General features: G+C 39.1%; 1 pseudogene; it reads right to left on the reverse strand.

The window, feature by feature from the left end:
• Positions 1–1101: 1101 nt before the first annotated feature.
• LOC124973515 (growth arrest-specific protein 7-like) lies at positions 1102–13326 on the reverse strand (annotated as a pseudogene).
• Between the last annotated feature and the right edge of the window lie 330 nt (positions 13327–13656).

The following is a 13656-nucleotide window of genomic DNA, read 5'->3' on the forward strand; positions in this document are numbered from 1 at the left end:
ACAAAAAACTACCACTCCATCATCTCTTGGTTATCATAATTATATTATAAAACAAAGATCTCATTTGTAATTCTCATTAGTTTATAGCATTGTGTTACTTTATGAAAATCTATGCCAAATTGTTCTGTGACATTCAATGTTATTCTCAATTTGCAAGCACATAAAATGCTATCATGATATAACAGTATGATGTTTCTCATATTCTGAAGTGCCAGGGTAAAAATTGTTTTATTACAAGAGAAGAGATACACTAACTTTAAAAATCTTTACATTACTGAACTATACTTTCAAATGTTTAACTTGGATAGAGGACCTAACAACCTCTGCATTCAAGTTCATCATAGTCAAGAATCCAGAGCTGCTGAAAATTGAATCAAAGCACACACCTTGAATGAAGCAAGGTGAATGTTGTCTTGAGGAATTGATTTAAACAGAAAAAAGCTATTTGCAGTTTTCTTCTATGAGTTGAGCACAATGTAAAGAATTTGGGACCACACCATGAATAAAAGGCATAAGAACACTGGCTTCTCTTGGTTCTTCCCTATCCTTTGAGTTTTCCAGACTGTCCTGGAAGAAAGTCATATATTCTGCATTATTTTTTAAAGGTGAATCATGTTCCACAAATGTTTTTCTTTTCTTCTCATTTACTTAAACCAGAATGAGTCCTACTCTGATGTATTTACAGAACTTTTTCTACATGTCCTATGGTTTGCCATATCACAGAGACTGGAATAGGTTGCTGACTGCAAGGTGGATCTGCATAGAGAGTGGCAATTAAGAGAATGTACATTTGACTCATGTTTATGAAAGCCCTGATAGGCAAAGCAACTAAGCCAAAAAAAAATTAAACATATGAGAAAATCAGGGGGGACCTTTCCTTTCCTTTGCATGGAAACACCTTGGACATGACTATGTACAGTAATAGTATTAATCATGTTTTTTGCTTCCTTTTATCTCTTTATCTTCCCAATCAAAGAGAATGTCCTGTAAGTGGCAAATTCCACCATGGTAACAGAATTTCTCCTCCTGGGCTCTCCTGATGACTGGAATATGAGTCTCCTCTATTTCATGTTATTCACAGTGACCTACCTGCGTACCTTGTTAGGGGACCTGCTCATCGTCACTGTCACAACTGCTGACCAGAACATGCACATGCCCATGTAATTCTTCCTCAGGAACCTGTCCATCTTGGACATGTGCTTCATTTCTGTCACTGTCCCCAATGCCTGTATCATCTCCATTACTGGCAACAGGGCCATTTCAGTGGGTGGCTGTGAAACCCAAATCTTCTTGATCTTTTTTGTGCATGTGTTGAACTTCTTTTTATCTCCATCATGACCTGGGACCACTATGTGGCCATCTGTGAGCCCCTACAGTACCCTACCATCATGAACCCTCAGTATTGTGTTCACATGACCCTGGCTTCCCTGCTAAGGGCCTGGTGTATGCAGTTGTGCACACTGGAAACACCTTCCAGCTGTCCTTCTTGAGTCAAAAATGGTCCATCAGCTTTTTTGTGATGTCCCCTCTCTACTGTGGCTTTCTTCCTCTGACACTACCAGAAACATGATCCTTATTCCAGTCTCTATTATAATATTTGGTGATGGCTGCTTTGGCTTAATAATCATGTCATATGTTCACACATTTTCTACTGTGCTGAAATCTCCCACCACAGCCTCAGTAAAGGCTTTCTCCACCTGCACCCCTCACATCCTCATGGTGTCCATCTTCCTCAGCTCCGGCACAGGTGTGCATCTGAGGCCTTTGACAAACTCTGACAAACTCCAGGACTTGATTCTCTCTGCCTGTTATACTATGGTTCCTCCTTTCTTAAATTCTCTCATCTATAGTCTCAGGAAAAATCAGGTAAAGGAAGCAGTGATGAGAGTGTTGGGAAGACAGTTTTTCTCTGGAATAAGTAAAGATGCATTTCAGCATTATTCTAATTTTACTGATTGAAGTTCATAATTGTATGTAATGTCCTTCACTTCAGGTCTTTACAAATTACACTGCCTACTCTATTATCAGTTGTTTTCATTTGGGTATGACGTGTCCCTCAGAAGCCCACATGTGAGACAATACAAGGAGGTTCAGAGGAGAAATTATTTGGTTGTAATATTCTCAACCCAATCAGTGATTTAATCCCCCTGGGGGATTAAGTGAGTGAGGTGTGACTGGAAGAGGTTAAAATTGGGTTGTGACTTTGTGGTATATATTTTTATCTGGACAGTGGAGACTCTCTGCTTTCTGATCACCGTGATGTAAGCTCCTTTCCTCCACCACCTTCTTCCACCATGATATTCAGCCTCACCTTGAGCCCTGAAGAATGGGGAACATCTTCTATGGATGAAGACCTCTGAATCTGTGAGCCTTCAAACAAACATTCCTGCTCTTTAATTGATCTGGTCAGATCTTCTGGTCCTATCAGTGAAATAGCTGCATTAAGCATCACTTGTTAGTATGTGTGTTTTTGTATAAAATAAATTTATGGGATTACCACATAATTTCCATGGATCCTTCTTAAAATGTGTAATTTTCTCAGTGCATCTTGTTTTTGGTGGGTGGCTACCTGGAAAGAAATCAGGGGCACCAGTCCACTGCGCCACATCCCAGCCCTAATTTTCATTTTATTTAAAGATAGGATTTCACTGACTTACATATTGCCTCACTGTTAATCAGGTGACTTTTGAACTCACCATCTTATTCCTTCAGTCACCCAAGTCACTAGAATTTCAGGCATGCACCACCATGCCTGCCTCAATTCATCTTTTAATGAGTATATATAATTCAAAATATTGGCTGGAATTAATTAAATTTTCATATATGGAAGATTCATTGAATGTGTTGCAGCACCTATATTTAAATATGGTCATACAGGAAATTTTTACCCATCAAATCTGGAGATATTTACACTCACAGAACCAGTTCTTAATCAGAGCATTGTCAACAATATTTAAGAAGTACAATACATAATTTTGTCAAGTAACTATATTTAAAATATTCTAAAATCAAATCCTAAAGAAAATATCTCCAAAAATGTAAGAAAATCACAAGAATAATTCTGTCCATCTTCATCTGAACATGAAAAAGATACTCTTTGATCATGAAATAAACACAGGGCCATTGTCACCCAACCATCCTGACAATAAAATCCATACATGAGAGAAGAGAACCTTGACTCCCGTGCCTGTGAGGAATGCCAGTCTTTTTAGTTATGTCCATTAGTTTCATAGTATGATTGAACAATCCAGAGGCTGAGCTACAGGTCTGCTTAAGGGTGGTCTTCATCCCACTCACTTAAATTCTGTAAAATCTATGCTAATGTGTGATGCCTGACAATTAGGAAAAGAGGTACTCTTATTGGCTTCAGTGTCTGACCAAGTCAACTTTTAAATTATTCTCAGTTTACTGGAATTCATTAAGTAAATATCTATCTTTACTTGTTCCCTTGAAGCAGACTATTTTTTTTCTTACACAACAATTGAACACAGGGGCATATTCCCAGACTTTGTTCTGTTTAATATAGAGACAGAGTCTTGCTAAGTGGCTTAGGGCCTCACTCTGTTGCTGATACTGGCTTAACTCCCAACCTCCTGCCTTAACTCCTGATGCACTGGGATTGCAGGCATGTGCCCCCATGCCTGAACTGTGGCTCTCTTTCATCTCAAACAACTTATATCTCTCCAAATATTCTAGATTTCTCAAAGGATATGCATTGCCAAATATTAATCATAACTGACATATGCTCAATTTCAAGTTGGATAGGAATCAAGAATGAGAAAAAATATTTATGTCATATAACAATCAATACAACAAATTCCAAATTTTGAGAAACAATTTTTTCACCATTATACTAATAGAAAACAATTGGAGAAAAACATAAATGTATTTATTACCAAGGAAAATACAAAAACCTAAACCTATGTCATATATTATTAGAGGTATTTCTTAAAGGGAGGACAGAAGAAATAGGAACCAGTGAGCACCCCAGCACTGGCTGATGCTAGAAGCCTTGCCCTCCAGTAACAGGATCCAATCACAATACAAGCTCCATCCACAAGTTCTGCCCAATGGCTTTGGTTTCTCACTGCTAGAGCAGAAGGACCTTCAGAGAACCCCAGGTGAATTCTGCAAGCTCAAATTTTATGTGTATTTCCTCCAAATCTATAGCTTACTGAACCTCAATAAGTGACTTTTATCAACAATTGTTGACTTGGTAGGCAAGTAAATTGAGTAAATACTTAATGTATGAATTTTGAAGGAAATTAAATTAGAAGCACCAACCATAATGATATGTTTTCATCTTGACATAGATTTTGGATATTTAACTTCTGTTTTAAACTGAAAGACTTGGTGACACAGGAAATGAAAAAAAAATAATGATATATGAACTTCAAAATATCTCACATCTTTTGTCACATAATTGAAAACTCTGTGGGTATGTTGGTGTGGCATGAATTTTGGCAGAATTTAACAGAAACATTTACTTTGTTTACTGTTCTCAAAACAGGAAAATGATTTTGGTGATATCTATTAAGGCAAAAGTATCTATTGGAAAGAAATCTCTGAATAATCAATCTACCATTATAAGGGGATTGTATTTAGTATTTGTTAGAATCTATTTCATGATTATGTTTGTGAGTACTGTATAGAATCAAAACTGCAGAAGACAAAAGCCTTGGAGCAGCCTGTAGTTAGAAATTTGATCAGAGTTTAACCTCAAAAGGATAATATTGCCACATAATCAATACAGCATTTTAAGGTAATATTTATGACTAAGAACATAAAGCCAAAATGAGCAAATTATTCCAAGTTTCATAAAGTCTTTAGAATATTTTTATCAATATCATAGACATACACCATTTGAAGAAAGCAGTTATTTTTGTTAGTAGAGTTAAAAACTATAATGGACAGAGTTTTAAATGAATCATTTTAAAAATTGGGCCAATGGAATTTATGGTTACGAGGAGATTTCAGACCCTAAAGACCTGCTAAATATGTCACATAGATACAGTTGGAAAGAAGAGGACCATATCTAAGGAATTTCAAGTCCACACACATTCCATATTCACTGATGAAATAGGGAAAATTCTCTTGAGAAGTGTCTTGTGGGCACCCTGCTTCCACAGGGGCCAGCAAGTGTTTTATCATGCTCAGCAATAAAGATATTCAGATATCACCATGGCAGTACTTTCAGGAATACCAGTATGGTGAGCTGGCAGCAGACATCTATGTGGTTCTGACTCTACAAGATTACAGGGTGCTCAAATTAAGGGGTCATGGAGGCTTCCACCATCATTTCAAAGAAAGGCCCAGGAGACCAAGCAAACTAACAATTTCTGAGACCCTGAAGTTTGCCCCTGACATGGTGAAATATGAACCTCTGAAAGTGTGCAAAGTTAGAGTGGAATCTCTGGGAATTAACACATGGAAGTAGCATAGACTCTTTGCCAAGTAAAGCTGCTGGCTGCAGAGAGTAGCAAAGAAATACAAAACCCTTTGCTCTATAACTTGCAAGGCCAAAAGTGCAGGAATTCTCAAGCTATCTGGAAATAGCACATGCAGTTAAGGGTCCTGGATGCCTTATGGTGAATTACAGGTGGACTTGTGTGACCTGTTTGCTCAGTTGATTTTGGTATTCCTCAGGCCTCATCAATTTTTTTTTTTTGCTCCTAGTGTTTCCTTTTATACTTGGAAGGTTTGCTGTTTTCCAGTGGATATAGGAAGTATGTAACTTGCTTTTGATTTTTACAGGGAATCACAGACAAGAGTTTATCTTCATTTTCAGTTGATATTTTGGACTTGTACTTTTGGAATGCTGGAATTGTTATGTATAAGTGACACCTGGAGATGGACTGAATTCATTTTGTATTGTTAAATGGACATGAGACCAGGGGGACCGGCAGTGAATGATATGGATGGAATGTGAGGTGTTTCCCAGTAGTCCTCATGTTGACACATAAATTTTCAAAGTTATGTGATTGGATTGTGTGAGTTACAACCCATCCAGTCACCCTGGTATAATGACTTGACTGGGTGTTAGATTTCAGTAGGTGGTGGCATTGCTGGAGAAGATGCCCACAGAGGTTAAGCCCGGGAATCATTCATATACTTTTATTTTTTTCTGGTTTGCTTTAGAATATTGGACATCTTTCTAATATAAACTATGAGAAAGCAATTCCAAATTAAAGGAAGAGATGCTTTAAGGGTCAAGATTAATGTTATCCATTATTATCATTAAAACTGACTGAAAAATCAGTGAATTGTTCTCATAGAACTTTGTACCCATGGGACATATAAGGATCAGTCCAAAGACATTGATGGAAAGATGAAGAAAGATGTACAATCGTAGCATGGGTTTCTGGGTGTAACTTTTTCCTTACTCACTATGTCAATTTTTTTCTCCCTGTCCCCTCAGGCTGTTTCTCTAGGTTAATATGGTGGAGATCTTGTTTGCTGTAGTAGAGAAAGTAAGTGACAGACTGAACCCACTGGAAATGTTGAAAAGCTTCCTGAATCACACCTGGCCCAAGCTTCTCCAGGAAAGATGGACAGAGGAAAGGAGGTTCTGGGACCATGTGAGGGCTTGGGATAGGGTTCTGGAAAGTACAGAGGAACTGGAGGCCCAGAGGGCAGGACAAGTCTGGATAGCAAACAACTCCTATGCCCATGAAAGTCTGCAGTGCCCATACAAGGGACAATAGCCCAAACCCTTTCATGCATATGTAGATGGAGCCATAGGGCAATGACAAAGGGGACTTGTCCTAACCTTTCTCCCATGTGGGACTGACCCATTCCCATTAAGTCCATGGTGGGTAGCCTGGGAGAGTGCTCATCAGGGTAGCCTAGTGATGGACAGGATACCATGGCAGGCAGACCCCATCTGCTTTCTGAGGTGAGTTGATTCCTCTCCATCCCTCAAAGTCTTTGGACATGCACAGAGCTGAAGGAGGACTTGCTGGCTGAGATCTTTGGCAAACTCCCTCTAGTGAGATGGGGCAAGGGTGGCAGTGTGGGAACTGCCTTGAGAAAGCATCTGAGTAAAGAATGGATTGGAATTTCCAGAGACTTCAGTGATGATATTTGGTATGATAGAAACCATGATTCAATGCTCTGACTTGGGGCTAATTTGCCAAATGAGGTAGTTCTATCCTGAACTCTCCTGGCAGGGTTGGTCTGGAAAGACAGAAAACAGGTCTTACCAAGACTCATGAGGATAAAAAGTGGATAAGAAAATCTAGATTTGGGCTTCAAGAATGCAATGAGTAAAATGAATCCTATGAAGGATTTGAAGTGCAGCCTGAGTTGATGGCACCTTCTATCAATGATTCTGATTCTGACATTGGCTTGGAGGCAGAGGTAGCACTCCCCTGATCTGTCAAACTCCCTAAGGAGATAGAGTAACCATTTGGAGGATGGACCTTGGGACATCCAAGGGCATAAATGTGTGATGACCACCCCTATGGAACTCAGCAGGGACCACAAAGTTCCAGACTCAGTTTGTTCTCAGAGCAACAAGCATGGCATGGAGTTTGGGGGCATTCTGTCATGGAGACAAGGACAGGGTTACAGGTCTGTCATCTTGGCCTGGGAATATTTGGAATTCCCCAGATTGGCAACCCTTCTGGAATCACCAGCTCCATCCTCGGTGGATAGGAGAGTGGGTGGGAGGGCAGCTTCACAAAGCGGGAGACACCATCTCATCTCTGTGGGACACCCTGCCCCTCTCCTGGGCAGGACCCCTGGGGAAAAACATGCGTGTATAGATCTTACTGTCCACAGAGTGAATGTTGCCCATTTTGTGCTCTCTGACCAACAACTCTCTGTTTGGCCAGGTTCACTTTTCAAAGAAATTTTCAAAGCACTTTTCAAAGCAGGCTCAACTCTGCTTTGGTTGAACATGTTCCTCTTGTGTTGTAGCTATGTGTACTGGTACAAATGTTGCCAGATAATCTCCACCCTCTCTACTTCCAACCACTCCAGCTCTTGGTAGTCACCATCTCTTCAACCCCCTTGAACTTGTCCTGGTCATAGAGGTCCACACAGAGCATGAGGTCATCACCAGCCTGTGTGAGCTTCTGATGTGAATGTCCTCCTCATTCTTGTTGCTCAGATTGATCTCCAGCTGGTGGGTCTTCATCTCCAGGTCTCTCTGCTTCTCTGTGAGGGCTTTCTGGGCCTTCTCCACAAATGCACAGCAGCTGGCAAGTTGCTTGTGGAGGTCACAGATATGGTGGTCACACTTTATCGTGTCTTTCTTGAAGTTCTCACAAAAGATTATTAGGGGCTTTTCTACTTTGCTGTGAAGCTTGGTGGAGAACTTGAGATAAACTCTTTCTTCATCTGCCAGGCTCTTCTTCACCTAAACCCATCCTTCCACCCAGGGAGCCTTCCTCCTGTACTGCCAAGGAATTCTGAGAGAGCTTAGCCAAGTTCTTTGCATAATCTTTTTCAATCTTTATCCTCTCTCAGACAAACTAAGACATTTCTTTCTGCATTTGTTTGCCTCTCAGTTGCTTTTGGAGCACCAGTTCAAATCCTGCCTCAGTGCCATTGCCTTGGGGGTCTTTCTTATCAGCCCAGAACTAGTCAGAGTAGCTCCACTCCATTGGCTTTAGCAACTACTTTCCAGACATTGTGTCTGGGTGAGGAAACATCACACAATTTATCATCTTCTCTGTGTGGTCAAATTAATTTTCAAAATTATATACTTTGTCTTCATTGCCTGAGGCTCTGTGTTCCAAATGGTCTCCTTGTTGATGCTACTTTCCATTGAATTTTATTTTGGTTTATTGATTACTTCATTTCAAAGATTTCTTCTCGATTTCTTTTCAGGATCTTCATCTCTTTATTTAAGTTATCTTCCATTTCCTGAAACAGCTCTGATTTCACTCTTCATATCCTTGTTAAAGTCATGGAGTGGTTTTCTTAAGTAAATTCTGAACTTCTCTTACATTTCCTCTACAGTGCTGTCAATGGAGTCTTTAATTGGAGCATTCTGGTTTGCTTGGAGTGCTTTATTCACCACTTTTTTTTCCATTTTGTTTGTGTGTCTTCCCATCTAGCCATAGGGGTCTGAAGCAGTATAGTTTCTACACATTAGACTTATCATGTCCCTGAAGTTTTCCAGTACCTCACAAATCTGGGTTTCATTTTCTATAGGCTCTGACACTCTGCAGTCGTTCCTGGGTTGCAAGCATTCCTCTTCTTTGCAACCCATTTCCCATTCCTGATCTTTGCTTTCTGAATGTCACATCCTGAACAACTTCCCTCTGCTGTGTCCTTCTTTAGTGTACCCACACCATGGGCACAAATCCATGGAACTGGCCAATGACAGAATAAAACTATGAACTCATGAGTCAAAATAAGTTTTTCTTCATCTGAGTTGTTTATGGACATAATTATTAAACATAATCATACAGAGTTTTAATTGTATACAACAGAAGTCAAAGTCGGTAAAATATATGAATAACAATATATCACTCTTATTATATTAACAGAATGAAGAAAAATATGTACAAAAATGAATGTGTAGATGAATATGTTTCCAGCATATACATGTAATGAATAGTCATTCATTCTTAAGGAATGAACTAAAGGTACAAGCTACCAGGTGGATTAGTAGTGAAAATATTAGGTATAGTTAAACCAGAATAAGAATCACATAATGAATGATTCTATTTATACAAAATTTAACAAATATTGAATTCAGATATCCAAAGCATATACTCATTTCCAGTGACAATAATTAGGAATAATACAGACAAAAAGTACAATGGATTAGATGGTTCATCTGAAGTAATGAAAGTATTTAGGAACAAGATGTAGTTGGAAGTTATACAATTTTGAAAATATGGTAAATAACACTGAGTTGATACCATTAACTCTTACAAAGATTAATTTTATGTCATGTGAATTCCATCTCAATGATAAAAATTTTGCCACTGAACTACAGAGAGTTCTAGAGGATTCTCACTTAGATGTTGGTGAGTGACTGAGAGTTTCTCATCTCCCTTAAGGTTAACTGATCCCCATAAACACCCATAACTCACACTGAGGAGGAGTGCAGAGATGGGAATACACAGTGAGCATCATCATTCTATCCCCAGTGTGATTAGTTGCTCAGTTAAAATTTAGGGCAATGTTCAGCACAGGAGTTCCCCTGTGTCTTCCATTGCCCATGCTGGCATATGGCCAGGTCCTCTCTCCTGAGCTCTGGAGGTTCTGATGCCTACTGCTGTGCTCAGGACTCGTGCTGTCATTACAGGAAGATCTCTAAGCTCCTAGGGTCCTACTCTACTGGCAAAGCACTAGGTTAACATAAACAGAGGTGACTGAGCTCCCCACATCCCACATGGCACTGTGCTGGCTGGACAGATCAACTGTGGTGCAGACTCAGTTGATGGGAGAAGCCAAGGAGAGACTCTGTTCTGCTCCCACTTGGAGATTGGACAATGCTCAGGAGTGAGTACTTGGCAGTTAGAGTTCAAACACATCTGAGCTTCATTTTTATTGCTCTCAGCAAATTGCAATCTCACCCAAGGGTCAGGTAGCCCAGGAACAAAAAAAATGGTTAATTCTGTGAAGAACACAGAAATACCAGAGGGTCCTTAAAATTCCATAATGCCATTTTCTATGATTGTCACGTTTGCAACAAGAACACAGAGACCTTGGGGGACATCTGCAGGGTGTATGCAAATAAAGTGTGTGAGAGTTCCTCATGTGGCTTCTGGTTGGTTTAAAATTATTTTCTTTAACTTACTGTTACTTATAATATATTCAGAAAATTCAAAGAATAGTCTACACAGAAATTCCAGAGAAGACAAATAAATACATTCATTTTAAAGCAAAAAGTATAACATGGAAAATATCTGATAGACAATAGGTAGGTAGACACCAAAGTATTTATATAAATAATATACCTTAAAATGTACCAGTTACTGTAGGAAAAAAAATTCAACATTGCATACAATTTTCATGGAACCATTATGAATTCATTCACCTCAACTTGATGTACTGATGAAAATTATGTTGTCTTCTCAACTAATTTTACATTTCTTACTACCAATATATGAGGTGTGACTGTGAGGAAGTCTCTGTCCAGTGGTAACCATACAAAAAATGAAATTATAAAATTCTGGAAGCATACTATGAATTTCAGAAACTATAAATATCACCTTAATATCTGTCAAAGTTTTAACAACAGTAGTAATTAATAATTTGAAAAATAAAAAATGTAATTTAGAAAATAATAGTTCTCTGTGACTTACAACCCAAATTACTGTTTGCAGTTTTTAAATGGCCTATTTATCATTCATTTCCTTATTTTAAGCACTATCTGGAGAAATACAAGAAGTGAAAATCCCAGTTTTCCCCACTTTTAGAGGAACATCTTGGGCAGTCCCTCTTCATGTTCCTGGCATTAAGACCTGTTCACCTCTCTTCAGAAGCATTTCCCTGCCTTTCAATACCACCTTTTATTTTATTTTCTCTTTGTCTAATTGTTTGTAGAATGGAATCTTTTGATAGGCATTTGTCTGCACTTAAATATTAATACTGTTCCGAATAACACTAAAATTATTGTGTAGCAGATATCCGAAATAAAGCATGTTTGATTTTTTAAAAAAATCTGTCTTCCTGAAGAAATGATGTTTGAAGTCTACTGAGATTGACTGAGGCTCTCTGTAGAAATTAGGGGGTGGTTCCTATTACTGTTTTTCCCATGTTACACATGAGGATGGATCAGTGCTCCATGATCCCAGATATCTGCTGAGACTGAAGAAAGAAGAGACAAAGTCGAATTCAGAAAATTTTTGAAACTACAATTAAATCACATAAATGAGAAGAAAAACAATTAAGATCATATAACTCAAACTACTTAGTGGGGAATGCACTAAGTTCTGTTGGAGAAAAGAACACAAAGTAGGGTATATAGTGTTCAACATGAAGGAAATGGCTCCATGATTCAAAGCACCTCCTGAATATTGAATACAAGTCTGCTTTTCCATCGTAGATTTCATACAAAAAAGAAAAGAAGAAAGCAAACCTCTCCTATAGTCCTGCAATTCACAGAAAGGGTGAGAAGCCTGACTCATGTTCATATTCATTCATCATATCACTCATCACCATCTGAATTTTTTGTATTTATTTGCATTCTTCTATAGTCTATTATCATATTTTTCTTCTAGAGTAATAAAATTATGTAAAATTCCAATAATTTTCTTGTTTCCCTAAACCCCCCATCTGGAATAGTTTGACCATATTTGTGTCATCAGTAATGTTTTCTGATCAATTACTGTTTTAGATCTTACCCTGCAAAGGCATGGGGGAAAGAGTATCCTCTTTTATTATTTGAAGAGTGTGTATTGAATCTGTTACAGAACAGAAGAAAGTTCAAAGTCTATTGAGGGGCTATTCATTTGTAAATTAGTGGAATAAAGTCAGTCCACATTAGTAGTTACTCAATAATGTTACAATAATTTTATTTATTAATTACTCTGCAGAAAGTCAGGTAATTGCTACTAAACATGTAAAATGATGAATATCACATGGTCAAAAATACAATGATGTGCACCAGTGTTGTGAGGATGATAAACACACACATATTAGCTGCAATTTAGTATAATATGTCAATATTTAAACAAAATATAAAAGTGGAAGAATGAATTAGAAATTATGAATAAGTATTGAGAGAAAAAGTGCATTTGAACCACCTCTCAGGTCCAGTGCATTCTCATCATTCGTCTAGTAGAAAAAGGCATGTCTGTCAGCTCTGAAGAGGAGGTCACTCAGGAGTGAGCTTCAGGTTTGTGTCAGGGAGGAGCTGAGATGGGGACCAGACACAGGTGACAGGCAGACTGGATGGGACCCCTTGAACTTCACCATGACTGTGAAATTAAAAGCCACTTGCCTGAGTAGGGCCACCAACCCCTGGCCATGTGGGGCAAACACATTTGCACAGGAGCCCAGACAGACTCAGCAAGAAGGTCACTCTTCAAAGAAAGGGTGTGATTAACATGGCAAGGTACTGAGGAGACCCAGGTTTGGGGAGATCAGAGGAAATGATGATGATGTTGATGAGGGATTAACAGATTAATTAGGGACCCTGCTCATCGTAACTGTTACCACTGCTGACCAGAACCTGCACATGCCCATGTACTTCTTCCTCAGGAACCTGTCCACCTTGGACATGTGCTTCATTTCCATCACTGTCCCCAATGCCTGTGTCAACTCTCTCACTGGCAACAGGGCCATTTCCATGGCTGTCTGTGCAAAGCAGATCTTGGTCATTTTTTGTGCATGTGCTGAACTTCTGTTTCTCTCCATTATGGCCTGGGGCTACTATGTAACCATCTGCCAGACCATCCAGTACTCTATGTCTATGAACCCTCAGCTTTATGTCTGCATGACCCTTCCTTCCCGGCCCAGGTGCCTGGTGTATGCAGGTGTGCACTCTGGAAACACATTCCAGCTGTCCTTCTGGCAGTCAAATGTGGTCCATCAGCTCTCCTGTGATGTCCCCTCTCTCCTGACACCACCAGCAACATGGTCCTTCTTTTGTCTCTGCAGTGGTGGTCTGTGGTGGTTGCTTTACTTTTATTACCATGTCATATATGTACATATTTTCTGCTGTGTTGAAATTTCCCACCAGAGAGA

This window comes from Sciurus carolinensis (genome assembly GCF_902686445.1).
Source record: "Sciurus carolinensis chromosome 19 unlocalized genomic scaffold, mSciCar1.2 SUPER_34, whole genome shotgun sequence".
Taxonomy (NCBI): Eukaryota; Metazoa; Chordata; class Mammalia; order Rodentia; family Sciuridae; genus Sciurus; species Sciurus carolinensis.